Below are 18,578 nucleotides of genomic sequence, written 5' to 3'. Positions count from 1 at the left end.
TGTATACCAACTTTCTTTACTTCGATAAAAACTCTGATAAAAAATGCATAACAACGCGATATTCTTCACGCTGATAAAAAACGTTTCACTGAATGATCTTTACTCTGAGTAGCATTCTTAACTTTGATAAAAAAAAATATATCACTGGGTAACCTTCTCCATTCTAAAAAAAGGTATCACTGAGTGATCTTCTTCATGCTGATAAAAAAGGTATCACCGAGTGATCTTCTTCATGCTGATAAAAAAGGTATCACCGAGTGATCTTCTTCATGCTGATAAAAAAGGTATCACCGAGTGATCTTCTTCATGCTGATAAAAAAGGTATCACCGAGTGATCTTCTTCATGCTGATAAAAAAGGTATCACCGAGTGATCTTCTTCACTCTAATGGAAAATGTATCACTAAATAATCTTCTCCACTCTAATGAAAACATGGATCACTCTGTGATCTTCACTGTGATAAAAAAATGTGTCACTTAGTGGTTATCTTCGCCGTGATGAGAAATGTATCACCGAGTGATCTTCTCCACTCTGATAAAAAAAAATTCTCTTGATGATCTTTTTTACTTTGATAAAAATTGTGACACCGAATGATCTGCACTCTGATGAAAACATGGATCAATTTTCTTCATTATCCTGATAAAAACACGGATCATTACTCTGACAAAAAAATTAAGACTGTATAAAGACATAGGCTTAAATATTGCAGACCTAATGACATCCAGATTGTGTGAAATTGTTGTATTCGAGTGGTTAGTTAACGACAGCCAGAACTATGTGAGACTGCATTATTCGAGTGATTAGTTAACGACAGCCAGAACTATGTGAGACTGCATTATTCGAGTGGTTAGTTAACGACAGCCAGAATTATATGAGGCTGCATTATTCGAGTAACAGGTAACATTGAATGTTTCACGAGTTTCCCTCTAGTAACAGGTAATATTGAATGTTTCACGAGTTTTCCCTCTAGTAACAGGTAATATTGAATGTTTCACGAGTTTCCCCTCTAGTAACAGGTAACATTGAATGTTTCACGAGTTTTCCCTCTAGTAACAGGTAATATTGAATGTTTCACGAGTTTCCCCTCTAGTAACAGGTAATATTGAATGTTTCACGAGTTTCCCTCTAGTAACAGGTAATATTGAATGTTTCACGAGTTCCCTCTAGTAACAGGTAATACTGAATGTTTCACGAGTTTCCCTCTAGTAACAGGTAACATTGAATGTTTCACGAGTTTCCCTCTAGTAACAGGTAATATTGAATGTTTCACGAGTTTTCCCTCTAGTAACAGGTAATATTGAATGTTTCACGAGTTTCCCCTCTAGTAACAGGTAACATTGAATGTTTCACGAGTTTTCCTTCTAGTAACAGGTAATATTGAACGTTTCAAGAGTTTTCCCTCTAGTAACAGGTAACGAGTAACGAGTTTTGTTATATCAGTAAGATTACTATCCCCTAATCATTGATTTTCCAGATATGCAGAATGTGCCGGAGGTAAAAACACATTCGTAGGCTGGCTAGTTTTCAGTAATAAATCAGTTCAGTTTACAGTCATAAGTATTGTCTCAATGGAAGAGACCGTACGAGACCGCGGGAAACAAATTAAAGCCCCGTCACCTCCTACATAGGAACCGAGTGATCCTTTAACTTCTCCACCACGTGCTCTTTTCCCATACCCTGGTAGATTACCCAGTCTAGTTCCTGCTCAGCTGTTACACGACAGTCAACAATTAATTTATTTTAATAAACTATGCACGTCTCCAAAGAAGCTAAAGAACTGTGTGTCATTACTTTTACTATACTAAAACGATCTATCCATGTACAGCCTACTTTACCGTTTATATCAGACTATAGGGTCATAAGTTAAGTTAACGGGGCCTTGAATACAAGCGCTATCCATGAATATGCATAAAGCCCGACTATAACGGTATCATAAACACGATAAAGAAGACAATAAACGAAAACGTCGTTGCCGTAACAATGGATAATGGGGCCAGGCTGCTGTTATTTAGCGGCTGGGGGTCACAAAGTATGTGAGTATCACGCGATCACCAGTCTGTTTATATGAAATTGTTCGCATAAGCTTTTCGTATGTTATTTCGTCATTCAAGGATTTTAATTAATGCTTGTCTCTATTCAATTAGTTTACCTGTGATAGTTGAATAAACTGGATCAATTCATGATAAATATAAAACTTATCTCCAATAATGTGTTTTAATACACTCTTAAAAAAACGGTTTAGTAGCAGCCCCAAAGCAAAGAATTGAAATTGACTTTATAATAAAAGAAAACTTTTTCTTCATTTTTTCGTTTCATTCGAACATTTTAGGTATCTAAGGCTGAGCATGGCCTAGTAGTTACTACTTCAGTTATAGATTTACCTCTGGGGAATCTAAGAATAATTATAAGTTTTATTACGTTCCCCCTTTTTATTTTATTTACAAAAATACGTTACTAATATAGACATTTAAATTCAGCTTAGAATGCGATTTGCACATTGCTACGAATTGCTCTACCATCAAGTACAATCGCCAATCGGAATAAGGATTACGAACCAAGGAAAATGAATAATAATTTAGAAGTTGTATTCAATTTACATCTACGTAGGTGCCAAAAGAAGTCATTTGTGTTGTAACCCACTATCTAAAATTACATGTAAACGAATTAAGGTTAGGTTTTGTTGTGGTAGGTGAAATGCTGAATTATACATCTTTCCCAGGTGTCTGAAAAAAATGTTCTAATAAATCGTTCATGATGAGCATATAATCTTGCCCTAAGGTTTGGCAATAACTTTGTGTTCCAGAATTACAATGCCACTGCCCACAGCGCACTTATTGTACAGGATTATCTCGACCAGGAGGACGTTAAAAGATTGTCATTGCAAGCAACGTCTCCTGATTGTAATCCTATTGAGAACTGTTGGGCAGAGCTGAGCTGGAAAATTGCTAACTACGACCCTAAACCAGCTACTGTAGCGAAGTTGCAGCGCTCTCTAGTGAAAAGTTGGAATGGAATTACGGTTGATTACAACAATAACCTCATTTACAGCATGCCACGCCACCTTGCGGAAGTTATTAGAATACGAGGAGGACCAACCAAATATTGAATGTTTAGTATAATCTGATATAAGGTTGCAGTCGCTATTTATAATAATTTGATGTAATATTTTGTCATAATATATGTTTTAGTTAGGTTTTGTTGTGGTAGGTGAAATGCTGAATTATACATCTTTCTCAGGTGTCTGATAAAATAGTTCTAATAAATCGTTCATGATGAGCATATAACCTGTCTCATTATACAAATTACATTTGTAGTTGTTTAATGTCACATGTATTTCACAGTTTGACAATGCTAGGTGCATTTCTATTCCATCTTAATAATAATGATCTTATTTGCTACAAAATATGCAAAAATTTTGGCCAAGATTGTAGAAATCAGTTTGAGATTACAATCAAAATAACTTACTCGAGGAGAGCTTTTCAAAAAGGTATTGTTTCAAACTATTACTAGATTATCAGAAAGAAAAAGGTAAAATTATTTTGCAATAAAACTGAAGATATCTTAAGCACGCCCTTTTTATCTCAACAAATACAAGTTTCCGCTAAAATTGAAATATCACGATAATTTTAAGCTGAAATCGACAAGCCGTTTTTCCCGATATTAAACCTCATAAGAGAAGCTGGGTTACAATATTCAGAGTGTTGCTTTGAAGTAAGATACCACTGTGGATTACTACAACGTGATTATAAAATAAAATACAAAACTACTGAAAGCTCAAGCACTCCAGGAGCGCCATTTCAGATTTAAATGTATAGGGAGAGAGGGAGGGGCAAATTTTATTGGAGGTTCATGGAAATTTTGATTTGTTCATTAATAATCTCCTATATTATGTAGTAGCCATTTAAATAGCTCCAACTGTACATTTTATATATTTGTATTGTTCATAAAATAAACAAATGATATTAAACACACAGTGCACTTCCTTCTGCGTTACCTGGTATTCTTCATCAGGAGCGCCTACGAGCTCGATTACTTTAGACTTAAAATAGGGATCTCTTTTTCATCAGGAATATCCAAAACTCGAAAACCTTCAAAGAGAGGTTTCTTTTTTTCATCAAACCTCCTTACGGAGAAAGGACTACTCTTTGAAAATGCCTGAGCTTTGGGATTATATTTCTAATTTCGTAATACCCTGTTTTATTAGTCATTTATATCTATAGTGTATAAGGTGAAGCTGAGAAGGAAATTAGTTTAGAGTTATGCGTCACATATCAGGAGAGCGAGTATGTTGAATTAGTATATCTGTTCAATTTTGGTTTAATGAGTCTGGTAGAAGCGGTTCATTATTCTTCCAGCTGTTTATCCGCATGTGTATGGTGAAAGTAGCATATATAACATAACATAATGCTTTGGGACAACATGGGACCTGTTGGTCCATCTCGGCTGTCCCATTCTCTAAACAAAAACTATTAATAACTAAATTCAAAAAAAAATTAAAGCCAGCTCATTCATATACTTATCAAGCTTTCTCTTAAACTTAAATTTAATGCCTCCACAACATCCGAAGGCAACCAATTCCAAAGGCCAGCCACCCTGTTAAAAAAATAAAACTGTCTTAGCTGAAGATGACTCATACCCTGCCAAAATTTATATTTGTGTCCCCTAGTCCTACTCTTCTTGCCGTCAAGTATGAAAAAAGATGATGCATCAACACTATCAATTCCTTTTACAATATTAAACACCTCAATCAGACCCCCTCTAACTTTTCTTATTTCAAGAGAAAATAATTTTAGAGATTTCAACCTGTTTCCGTATGACAACCCCTCCATCCCAGGCACCATTCTAGCAACCCTTCTTTGAACCCTTTCCAACAACTCAATGTCCTTGCAAAGGTAAGGAGCCCAAGACTGAAAACAATACTCCAAATATGGCCTAACCATTGACCTATACAATGAAATTATAACCTCTTTAGACTTGTATTCAATATTTCTGTAGGTACAACCTAAAATCCTATTTGCCCTACCACTAGCAACAGCACACTGCTTTGATGGCTTTAGAGACTGATCAACTATTACATCAAGATTCCTTTCTTTCATGACATTGTTATGGTTATTCCCATCCAAATTATACTTACAACTCAAATTATGATAACCCACATGCATTATCTTGCTATTTATTTGTCCAACTCACTAAATGATCTTACACTTTAACTTAGGTAGTCTGGTAGAAATGATTCATAATCCTCCCAGTTATTTCACTACATGTGTATGGTGAATGTAGTCTATCTGTTTAAAATTTGACCATAGTACGTCTGGTTGAAATGGTTCATAATTCTCCCAACTGTTTCACTACATATGTATGGTGAATGTAGTCTATCTGTTTAAAATTTGACCATAGTACGTCTGGTTGAAATGGTTCATAATTCTCCCAACTGTTTCACTACATGTGTATAGTGGAGTGTAGAATATCTGTTTACAGTTTGATCGTAGTGAGTCTGGTTGAAATGGTTCATAATCCTCCCAACTGTTTCACTACATATGTATGGTGAGTGTAGAATATCTGTTTATAGTTTGATCGAAGTGAGTCTGGTAGAAATGGTTCATATCCTCCCAGCTGTTTCTCCACAGGTGTATGATGAATGTAATATATCTGTTTGTTAATTGTAGTACATCTGTTATCCGTCTGTGAGCCTACTGTTTTCTTATTGTAATATACTTTTCTACGTTTGACTATTGAGTTTGGTAGTATTCGTTCATAGTTGCCCACTGTTTGACCACATCAGTTAGTTAACTATAGTTTGTATCTAAATTGTAGTTTTATGGAATTATAAACAATTCGGTTGGGTATGAGGTTTGAGAAATATGTTTTTATCGTTTTGTGTAGACTGATCCAGTTTACACATAAACCTTCGTCGAGAAAATGATGCATGATATCACAGATTAAAGCAATCTGAGTATCGAGTGTGTTTCTGCCCAAATTTCAAACCGAAACAACGCTGTTTGTGGCAATGCTAACTAAAATTCTGTTAACAATGCTTCTTGCCGCCGTGTCGTAACTGTAAACTTTAGATCTGTTAATACTGCTGCTTGGCGTGACGTTAGAATTATTGCAACCTTCAGCTTTGTCATGAATGCTTCTTGTCGAGATGTTACAATGTCTAAAACCTTTAGTTGTATTATGAATTCTACTTGTGTGGTGTTAACAATGATTGCAGCCTTTAATTTCGTTATGAGTTTTACTTGTATTGATGTTACGAAGATTATAAGCTTTAGTTTTGTTATGAATTCTGCTTGTCTTGATTGTAACAATGGTTGCTGCCTCTGTTTTGTTATGAATCCTACTTGTCTTCATGTTACAATGATTGCAACCTTTAGTTTTGTTTTGAATTCTACTTGTCTTTATGGGAAAATGATTGCAACTTCTAGTTTTGTCATGAATTCTACTCGTGTTGATGCTACGATGACCACAATTTTTCGTTTTGACATGTATGCTGCTTGTCTTCATGTTACAATTACTATAACCTTTAGTTTTATTAATGCTTGTCGTAATATTACAATGACTGCAACCTTTGTTTTGTTATAAATATTGCTTGTATTCATGTTACAATGACTGCAACCTTTGCTTTTTTTACTGCTTCTCGTGATGTTACAATGACTGCAACCTTTAGTTTTGTTACTGCTTCTCGTGATATTACAATGACTGCAACCTTTGGTTTTATTACTGCTTGTCGTGATATTACAATGACTGCAACCTTTAGTTTTGTTACTGCTTGGTCGTGAAGTTACAATGACTGCAATCTTTAGTTTTGTTATTGCTTGTCGTGACGATACAATGACTGCAACCTTTAGTTTTTAGTTTTGTTACTGCTTGTCGTGACGTTACAATGACTGCAACGTTTAGTTGTTGTTTTTTATGAATACTACTTGTCGTGATGTTAGAAACCAAACGTTTTATAACAGTTGATGAAAGCGGTATTTGTTCTCTGAAACAGTTTTTATTCGAGAACATGATATATATGTATAAACTGCATTCATTATTTGTGGATTATAAATTTTTGTGGTTTATTTTTTCCTTTCTAAGATCTGACTCTAACACTAGGATAGCCAAATTACGATGAAAATAAACAAAGTTAATTTGATGACAGAATTCAGTCTAATAAAAGGAACGAGCTGTTCCTGAAACATAAAAACCGATGGTAACAGGTTATTACCGTAAGGAAGTATACTTAAGTAATGGTAAACTAAAACGATGGCTAACTAGGTGAACGCTGTGATTAACATCGTGTATTGAATATTCAAAGATATGTAATCACGCAATATATATTCATGATGGAGGGAAAACACCTGGTCTAACCATTCCACACTCTCATCACTATCTAATTATTTTGGGTTTCTCATCAATATATCTGAACGAAGATTTACCTAAGCTCTGATTTACATACAACTTATAACAACTTATCTATGACAACAATAATTTTAACAATATACACTCCGGACCCCATATTTATCTGTTGTTTCACTTTACGTTGCTTATAACCATGCTAAGGATGTCTCTTGAACAACAGAATTTATTCTTACATGACAAATGAACTTGTTTGTTATAGTATAAAACCTCATAAAGTATACCTGTGGTATGTTCACCGCATAGATCTATCCATATAAGCACTGAAGCCTACCGCTAAAACATCAGGGAACATTTAAGCTATTAAACTAGTAATTCCATTTTGAAGAATCCAATACAAGAATAGTTGGGTATTTTTATCCAGCTTTAGAAACGTTCGTTAATGAAATATCGCCAAACTAACTACTGGCATAAAGCGTCACAGCTCAACATATTTAACAGCAAATGAACATTTTTACCCTGGCGTTAACGTGTAATAACAATTATAAGGACATTAAAAAATAAATGTTTCAGCATCGAAATATTGTACTAAAGCTACGAAAAATACATTAGATGAAAAATTCACGTAATAATACGGAGTAAATGTTCTTTCTAGTTTTAAAATGGATATGTTTTTGCTGTTACACGACAAATTTCGCATGTTAGTATACTGATAATATTGAAGAAGCACATTACAAACATTAACCCTAAATGCACATGTGTAATATGAGTTTAACTTACGAAAGAAGTAACTGTACCTATAAAAATGCACCACTGGAATATCAGGTGAGCACTGGCAATACATCGCCAGAGTGGGTCAGCGGTAAGTTTACGCACTTAATATCGGAAGTTTGATTCCCCGATGTGGGCAAAGCACATATAGCCTATTGTATAGCTTTACGCTAAAGCAAACGGTATTTCTGTTTTACCTATTTCAAGTTTTAGTCGAATAGAGTATGAATTTCAATTACAGTCTTCATTTAATTTTATTCCACATATGCATACCTCAAGTAAATAATACAGGAACCTATTGATGTCAGATAACGAGTTTTGTTCAGATGAACATCCATGTTTTATTCAAAAAGTTTATTTCAATAGTTTTAACTATATGTAGTTTCTGAAGATCTATATGTATTTTGATCAATTTATTCAAAGTACTTGGGGATGAAACGGAATTATAATACCAAAATTAACTTTTGAGCAAAACGGGCTGGGCGAAGCATAATGGTTAATGTGCCCGGACTGCTTCGTGCTGTGGGTACGCTACAAGAATGACGGTCAAATCCCACCGTTCGATCAGACAAAAGTAGCCCAATATCTGGCTGTACGTGATTTGACTAATTACATGGACATACAACAGACAGTACTGTTATATTTACATAGATATACCCAGTGATTAAATTTGGGTTTTAAAAGAGGTAGAACTCCGTTTTATAATCAACTTTGTTATAGAATGTGGATCACAGTGTGGTACAACAGAGGACCAGGAATGATAATGGCTTGAATCCTCAAGAGGCAAGATGCTGTTTAGGATAGTTCTTCTCCAGTTTAATCCCTGTATAAACCAAGAATATGGCAAATACTTCACATGATTACTAAAAATGAAAATAAAGTGTATTAATGTACATTTAGAATAATCTAGCTGGATGATTTAAAATAACTTTATATAGTGTCAGTTGAGAAAGTAAAAGCAGATGGTTAATAAAAATATAGAAAATGTTTCAACAATTTTAATTCAGGTAGGAATCTATATTTGGTATGATGAAATATATAATTTTAAACTGAATGTTGCAAGTCTTGGTTAATAATTGCTATAAGTTAACCTACATACTCTTATCTGGAATAGCTGTGCTCGAGAATCAACTTATATTCATTTATTCATATAATATTAAAGAACAATGTTTTAATGGGATTTTTCAGAGTTGTTGGAATGGAAAATATTATTTATTTTAATGAACTTTTCCTTATGTTAGCTAATTCTGTATTTAAATATGAGCTATGGAAAATGTTTAATTTGAAACTGAATTAAAATATATGGAATTGGTAACTTAATGTAAGGGATTCTGAAAATCACATTCATACCAAACAAAAAATTATAATAAAATCTCGATCGATTATGTGTTATGTAATTAAATATAATTACAAATGAGAAATTTATATGAAACACATGTTTGTTTTGTTTCCTTTACTCAAACAATCATACCTTTTTATTACTCTCTTCTTTTACATTACGTAATTCCACTTTAATCTTTCAAACTGTCAACATTTTTCAGCTCTTCTGTCAGAATTTGTTCTTTAAGTACCAGATCAGGAGAAGGTCTCAATTTTTCTTTCTAATTGTTTTGAAATTCTTCAAGTTCATAATTCAATTCTATAAAAACAAGTATTTTCTAGTGCTTTAAAAATTCTAAGTATTTCATGATCCAATACAATATTAAATTCAGAGCACAAAAAATTTCTAACCTTCACTTAGTAATCAAAATATCATTTTTTATAAACAATTTCAGACATATTTTGTCGATGAACATATGGTTGCTAATAGGTGCTGTTAATTCAAAATGTGATGACAATGTAAAAAATATTAGATAACCAGGAAACACAATTCAAATATTTTGAGGTTTACCCTAGGGTGACCATACATCTCCATGTGAGAAATGTTGCAACCGATTAAAAAATGCCTAAAGTACCCTTACACTTCATTTCTTATAGTTAATATGAATGAAGTCTATAGCAGAAATCCATTAGAAACGAACATTCAGCCAGTTTTGATTTGTATCATTAGCTTAGGTAGAGAATTGTCAGGTAGTGACACTGGTGCAATTACCATAGCTACAACCTTGCATATGTCATAATCATTATTTTTTGGTTTTTTTAGAACAATAAAATCCTATGACAAATAGACTCATCAAGGAAATAGAACTGCCACCATTACAGCAAGCTTTTCCAGTACTGCATCTGGAATTATAGTGACTACAGGTACACATTACTACATAAATGTTTCTAGTTTTGGTGTACAAAATATTGTCACTTAAGTTTAATGAAACCAGAAATCCAAAACAAGAGCATCTTTTTAAAGATTAAGGTTGAAACACCTTTATTAAAATACTTACAACGTTTAAAAACAAATTAAGCGCCAAAGAATTTTATTTTAACAAAACCATACTCACTCATTCTGTTTCTACAATTCAAAGTAGTTGTAATTATCAATTTATGCTACACTCATAATCCTGCTAAACAAAACTTCACATTCAGTAGTTAAACACTACAAAATAGAAACATTAAATAAAATGACACTTTGCTTTAACTGAACTTATGCACTGAACAATTACTTTAAGAATTTTAAATTAAACTTAATTTATATATATATATATATAAGCCTATGCAGTATAACACAAATTTTTCTGATACAATTACATTTATATTTCAGAAAGGTCGATATATTAAGAATATCTCAAACTTATCACTCAAAGTCACCCTTTCTTTCTAAAAATGACGTCTAAACTTATATAATAAGTACTCTTTTATAAAACGTTTTATATTTTAAGTAAACTTTTATCCTTATTAGCTTCACCAAAAGTTTCTTCTTTTGAAAGTAATACCTGTTTATCATCATTGCTTAAGTTATCGTACCTTTTACTAAACTTTTCATCCTTATTAGCTTCACCAAAAGTTTCTTCATTTCAAAGTAATACCTGTTTATCATCATTGCTTAAGTTATCGTACCTTTTACTAAACTTTTCATCCTTATTAGCTTCACCAAAAGTTTCTTCATTTGAAAGTAATACCTGTTTATCATCATTGCTTAAGTTATCGTACCTTTTACTAAACTTTTCATATTCTTCTATTGGGATATTTTCACAGTTCATTTGTGAATAGCAATTATGTTTAGAAATTCTGGCCAAGATCATTAACATTTTAATCTTACAAACACTTTCTTCCATTATCCTCAACAAACGATAGGTTTCAACAGAATTGTTTTGATTACTCTTAGACTTTAATAATCTGTTTTTATCTTTATTTTTCAAAGTTTCTTTTAATCTTATTTGATTTATTCATAGCCGGTAATTGAACACTTCGTCAACACTTGAGTTGTATTTTGTTGGTGTGTCTATGTTGATTACGTGCATTATATTATTTTCTGTGTGTGGGGCGTTTAAATCTCCTATAATTATTGGTTTAGGATGTTTAATTATGCATGCTTGAAGATAATATATATCTAAGTCTTTTGAAGGAGAGCTATATACGGGTATTATTGGTATGACATTGGCACTATCTAAATGGACGTTACAAAATATACATTCATTTGTTGTTGTATTGAGACTTCTTCTATTGATATAATGTTAGCTAAATTATTCTTAAAAAGAATAGCTATACTCAAATTGTTGTTATTTGTTTCAGCTGGGATTGAGTAAGATTTAAACCATGGAATAGTGACATTTGTTTCATGTTTGGCTAATGTTTCTGATATTATAATTATATCTGCATTGACATTACTGCTGAGGTAGTGGAGCTCAAATTTCTTGGTGTTAAAAGCGCCTTGAATATTCATATGTAATATTTTTACGTTGTGTCTGAAATGGCTGCCTTGTGTTTCTATGTGTTGTATTATGTGGTGTGACTTTAGATTGGGAAGACTATAAAAATAACTTAGCCATGTTAAATAGTTGTGCAATTAGTACTTGGATCAGTGAGGAATGCCAGGAAGTTAACAGTGTATTCGCCAACATCTACACGGTTTTTGCGTGTTGCTTTTGTGCTTTATATTGCTGTGTTTGGGAAGCGGCAGTTGCGTATGTCATGGCATGTTGTTTTGAGTTACTGAATGGTTTTTTTGCTGTGAAGTTAAGTGTCTGTTAAGTTTAAAGGTTACGTGTTTTGTGGTGCTAGTGAGTATCTGGAGGAGGTGGGGATATGGCTAGGTTGCTGTGTAAATGTTGCCGTGGTGTGCTCTAGTACTTTGGAGCTGTGGTGTTGGATTTGAGAAAAGAGTAAGCTGGGCTGTGCCGTCAGTTTGTTGTGAAGCAAAAAAAAAAATAAAAGATTGCGAACTTTGGTTCTTACGTGTTGATATTTGGGACATGCTTTGTAACTGGCTGCATGTGGACCCTGGCAGTTGGCACATTTAACCTCGTCACGTTGATTAGGGCAGCACTCCACATCATGTGACTCTGTGCATCTTACGAACCTGGAGCTAGCGTTACAGTATGATTTGGAGTGCCCAGATTTCTGACATATGAAGCACTGGGTGATATGTTAGAATGGTAGCTTGGGAATTTCTGTTTTGTTACCAAGCCACCATTCAACATATTACTCGGTGCTTCAAATGACACTGTAAGCATGGTAATCATATTTGTGTTCGTTGTACTGGCAGAGAGTTTTCACGCATTTCCAAGAATATGACCTAAATTCTGAAATAGCATTACGTTTGTGTTATATATGTGATAGAAACACAGAGAACGAGTGTTTTTGAAATAAGCATGGTTTACAATAATACTTATTTATACAAAAAGTTCAGAACAACTGGGAGATTTTTCAACAAAAGCAATTAATGACAAGTGGAAAAAAAGTTAAATTAAAAATTAGGAAGTATGAATGGAAGCACCAAAAAGAAAGGAAATAACGTAGAAATGGGCGGAATAACATTACAACACTTGGTGGTTTTTGACACGGTGCAGTCTCAAAGTGGTTGTGGCCATCGTTCTATCCATTCCTACTTCGCGTGGTTTTGTAACTTTGTAATTGTTCAAATCAAATAAAAGGTGAATATAGATAAATTTCTCTGTTGTAAACTTTGTTTTAGCGACCCAATACAGGAATATGTATGTCATCAAACTACGTGATTCTAACGAAGTGCACGACATAATAAGGGAGTTGTATGATGTTGGAAATGAGACATGAAGTTCCAATAGTCATCCTTTGCTTATGGGAGACATTATAGCTTTCTGACTGGTAAGGGGTGAGCTAAAATAATAGTATCAAAACCACTGATTTTTAAAATTTAAAAATTTGTTGAGTATTTAGAAAGGATTAACTACTGATAAAACTGAATTCAAGTATATAATTGGATCAAAGTTAAAAGCGAAACACGGAGTAGGAACGGGTGGAACGATGGCCGCAAACACTTTGAGGCTGCACAAGTCAAAAACCACCAGTTGCTGTAATGTCATCCAGCTCATTTCTACACCTTGTTTCCTTGCATTTTGATGGTCCCATTCCTACTTCCTAATATTTTACACTTGTCTCATAACTTTTGTTGTTCTTGTTTGGTACTAAGTGCATCCTTCTTGTAGTTTTTCTTAGAGTTATCTCTCGACTTTTCCTGGCTTTTGCTGATATCTTTCTTATAGTTTTTCTTCCATTTAGCCAGGGTGGCAGCCTTTTCTTTGGCTGGATTAATGGCTAAGGCTTGTTTCGCATATTCAGCGTTATTATTTCTAACCTTATCTCTATTCTTGCAGTAATGCTCTCTTCGCTGGGACAAAGACTTTTCAAGGTTATCAACGCAACATTTTTCCCATTTTCTCTCGTTTTGTTTCCATGAAATGCATATTTTAAAAATCGCACTGTTTCAAGTGCAACCTTAGATGTCAATAGGTGACACTGAGTTTGAAAACAATGCAAATGTAAATTATAGAACTTATCAGTTTTGCTTTAAGTCCACAACACTCTAGCAAAGCTATGTCAGACTTCGGCAGTGGTAGCGTTCATCTTCACTTAGGAGACTCACGTCTTAGGCACTGAATGCTATGATAGAATTGCTTTGTTCAACACAGAACCTTCGAGTCAGAAGTGTAGAACTGAAAACTTTGCTTTCAAAGATTAGATCATAGTTAGAACCTAGATCTAGAGAATCTACGTAGTCCACGTTTTTTTATCTAGCTGATACAGTTGCAGGCTCATCAAGTAGTGTATGTGCACAAGCAATCGTGCAGCCGCACGTAATATGAGGGCAGGTTGTTGCTTCGCAACTCACAGAGCGTGCTCGTAATAATAGAATGTGGCTACTAGTGGTGTGTATTGCTATCTCGTTAGTAGTGGTGCAAAACGGTTATTGTTATTACCAAGATTATAAGTAAAACTAAGAAAAAATGCTTTTAGCCAAGGTGGTATAATTCAGTTATGTTCATTTATATTTGCATAAGGTGAAGGCATGAGAGAGCTATGCCTTTCCAACAACGTTAATCACTCAGTCAGATTGACAAATTTGTGGTTTTGTGAAATTTTTGTTTTTACTCTACCGACTTTCTCAAGTGCCTTGGTGGCGTCTTATTCTGCAGTTGGTTTGTTTACTACTCACCAATATGTGTAAAGTGCTTATAAAGTTTTGCTTACATGCTGTTTGCTGTGTGTTTGAAATTTGTATTGCACATATTGCACATCTAGCCCATTACTATTATAAGTACCGCCATACTTACGATACACCCCCAATGGCACAGCGGTATGTCTGTAGACTTACAATGCTAGAATCCGGGTTTCGATACCCGTGGTGGGCAGAGCACAGATAGCCCATTGTGTAGCTTTGTGCTTAATTATAAACAAACTTACGATGCAGGAACTGAAATAAATAAATATTAAAAACAATTAATAAATGAAATCCGATAATGATACATTTATAAATGAGAACATAAAAATAATAGATATTAAATAAAGGATATAATAAACATTTAGATAATTTAAAGTAATAGGAGTTAAAACCGTTTAAAAACAGCATTTTCTAAGATTTTACAGGACGAAGATGATTAATAAAGGGGTCAAGGTTCATACCATATGTGTTGACAGTGTTTAAAATACTGATCAGTAGGCCTCTTTTATTTCTCTGTTGGCTTTTGATTTAAACCCAGTTTTGACACCTATGAGAACCATTTCATAGATGTAATGGTCCAGCGAGTTGAAATGTAGGGCAACAGGAAAGTCTTTTGTAGTCTTGACAGAAGATTTGTGATTATTAAGCCATTCTCTGTGGATAACATTGATTTGTCCAACATACTGATGGTAGCATTTTTTGCGCTATGTAAAGTATAACTTGTCTTCAATTTGACGAGAAATTGGTTTTGTAATGCTCTAGTGGGTTTTTCTCATGTTTGTCAGAGTAACTACTGATAATTTTTATACACTTACAGTCAGTCATTTTGTGGTACAGTATAAATGACTTTCGCTTGAACAAGGATATGTAGAAGGCTTTTGTTTTTCAGAAGAAATCACACAGGGATTTCAGGGAAGATTTACTTTAGATGTTCGCTTAGCTGTAGTAAATGGAAGTTTTTTTTTCTTCTTTTAAGTATTCGTAATGCATTTAAACGTTTTGGATAATATGTGATAATTAGAGAAACCCTGTTAACCCCATCACTACGGGTTTTCCTACGGGTAAGAGTCAGAAGGCATGTCATCACGTTTGTATACTCACCTTTAAAATTTTATTGGACTCTATTTCATGAATGTATAGCAATAATTTTGGCATCAAATTGTAGATTACAGTTCAAATTTTAGTATTATACATTAGTTAATATCTTACTTTAAAAGTAAATATTAAAATGAAATTCCTAACTGTCGATTAATGTATATCACATGGTATGTTGAATGCAGCTTTGGTTCAAATTAGATGTGTTAATGTCCAAATACAAAGACTATAATTTCTTACGAAATAGAAACTCAAATTAATGATATTAACAAGCTAGAATATAAAAGAAGAACCTCCTATCTTTTCTATTTACTGAGATATCATTATATTTAGTGAAACAAATAATGGCCCCACCCACCTCTTCCAATTTTGGAACTACTTGTTAATGTACACCCACTTCGCTCTGTCACGTTTTTATGACCAATCGAAAGCTCAGAACTTCCCCCACGTGCCTTTCTCAGCTCCGACTTCAATCTGACAGAACATCTTTGGGATGAATTTGAATGCAGAATCAGGGCCCGGCCAAGACGGCCCTCTTCAATAGTGGAGCTTTCCAATGCTTTAAATGAGGAGTGGATCACAGTACCATCAGCTTTCTATCAGAAACTAGTAAACAGTCTTCCACGATGCACTGAAGCAGTCACCAAGGCCAAAGGCGGGCCAACTCGCTATTAATTTCTTGGAATAAAGACATGTTTTATTCATAACAACCCGTGTCCCATGACTAATTGAGTGTTCCAGTAATGAATACCCAGCCACCTTGAGGAAGCACCATCAAATGTGTGCCCACCTCTGCTGAAGTACTACATCCCAAGTCTGTAAAATCGTTCCTGGAGCAAAAGTCTTCTCGAGGATCAATTTGGGCCAGGGGTGGTATTTAAGTGTTGAAGAAATGAGCCTGACTTGGAGCCAAGGAGACTCTGTTAATGCAACTACCATCATCTGCAGAGTTATTATTCACAGCACCACAACTGACCAAGTACTTCTACCAGCAGCATCAGTGGCCAGAAAGCTTGAGATGAATGAAGAAGCCTCTATTTGTACAGTGTTCGAATCAACACTCCTGAAGACGTTCCAAGAGCTACTAGAACGGCCGCCAAGGATATACTTATCAACAATTCCTCCAATCACCATCACTTTACAATTAACCTTACAGCAGATCCTAATGCTGAAGCAGCATTACCAAGAGATGACTGTGAAGTGGACTAAGGTCTGGAACTTATAGAACTGTAAGGAGGACAAGTTGTATTTTGAGGGACTTCACACCTTCTTAAGAGGAATTCTACCACCTATGTACATAGTTGGTTCAGATTACAAAAGCCTTGTTTGGGCTAAAAACATCATCCATATCACTAACATCCGCTGCTTTGAAGAGTCTGCTAATGGAGTTGAGTTGAACCTTGTTCATGGCATTTGTAAGTTTGCGTATTTTTGTATAAACTCTTTTCCTTGTTCGTGCATTTCTTTGATTTTGTGATATGTAATGCTGATTTTGTATTTGCTTGTGTGTTCTGTAAAATGATTGTACTAATTAGTGTACATGAATCTTGTTTAAAGGGCAAATGTCTAATACATATTTACTCTGTGCTAAAGAGATATTTTCAATTTCATTATTTGTGGTTTTGCGTTTGGACCATTGCTATTATTAAATAATGTTGTCTTCTGTGTACAAAGTCATTGTTAAAGTTAATTTTTTTATAAATTATTCTCAAATAGTATGTTTTTTAAGGCATTTTTCAATTATGATTATGTATTGTATATTTTTTGTTAAAGAGTTGTGTTGCATGTGTAATGTATAAGTATTTAAAAGAGTAAGAAAAAGTTACCGTATTTTTTTACCACTACATATCAGTTTGAGTAGTTTTAAAGTTAACTTTTGGCTTGAGGACAAACCTGAAGAAAGGGGAGGAAAAGTGTTGTATGCAGACAATTTCTACCTTTTTTTATCAATATAGAACTGTTCAAAATTAGTCAATTTTCTTACATACGTGTAGTTTTCATACAAGATGTGGTCAAGAAAATCATGTTACTTTCATTTTAACTATTTTTGTTCTTTGTTATATCCTTAAGATAACACCTGTTTGACATGTGGGAGATATGAAAGTAGTATTGCACCTTTTGCACAGCTGTCGACAGCAATGATCTCTGGTAACTGGTTAAGTGATGTTCCAAGGTTAAGACTTACTACATTTTTGAATGTGAATGACTAGTCGCTTGCATAATGCTAGTTGCTCTGGTCTGACATTACCAGTTAACTAGATGATGTAAGGTTTAATCAATCTCGAATAGCAACTCATTCAAGGTAGTTTTGGAAAAAATAGTTTCTGATCCAGTAAAAGTGATTCCTTCCATAACCAAGTACACACAATGTGTTTGTGTGTGTGCTAAATATATTTTATCCATTGCAGTTTTGTACCATTGTCCAGTTTCTATATTTCATAGAATTCACAATTATCTTGTTCAAACATGTAGACCCATCTTGTTGTTCTTATGAAAATCAGTTTTACCTGAGTAGCTAGGAAGAAGAAAATTGTTGTGGTACAAACCAATCTTTAAAAAAACACAATTTGTGTAAATCGTGTGTGAATTACGATTTTAAACCATATAAATATCTCAGGGTTGGACAGTTATAAATATATTTATCCAATTTGTATAGTAATAATAAGAAAATGGCAATTAAGATTCTTAAAAATAAGCGTAAATCACTATGTTTTTACAATCAGACAAGCAGCACTCTCTTTCAACTATTGAAAACATAAGTTTAATTTTGGAAAATTGCCTGTTTTATAATAATATGTTAA

The sequence above is a fragment of the Limulus polyphemus genome, unplaced genomic scaffold, assembly GCF_000517525.1.
Source record: "Limulus polyphemus unplaced genomic scaffold, Limulus_polyphemus-2.1.2 Scaffold2443, whole genome shotgun sequence".
NCBI lineage: Eukaryota > Metazoa > Arthropoda > Merostomata > Xiphosura > Limulidae > Limulus > Limulus polyphemus.
This window is presented reverse-complemented; position numbering follows the sequence as displayed.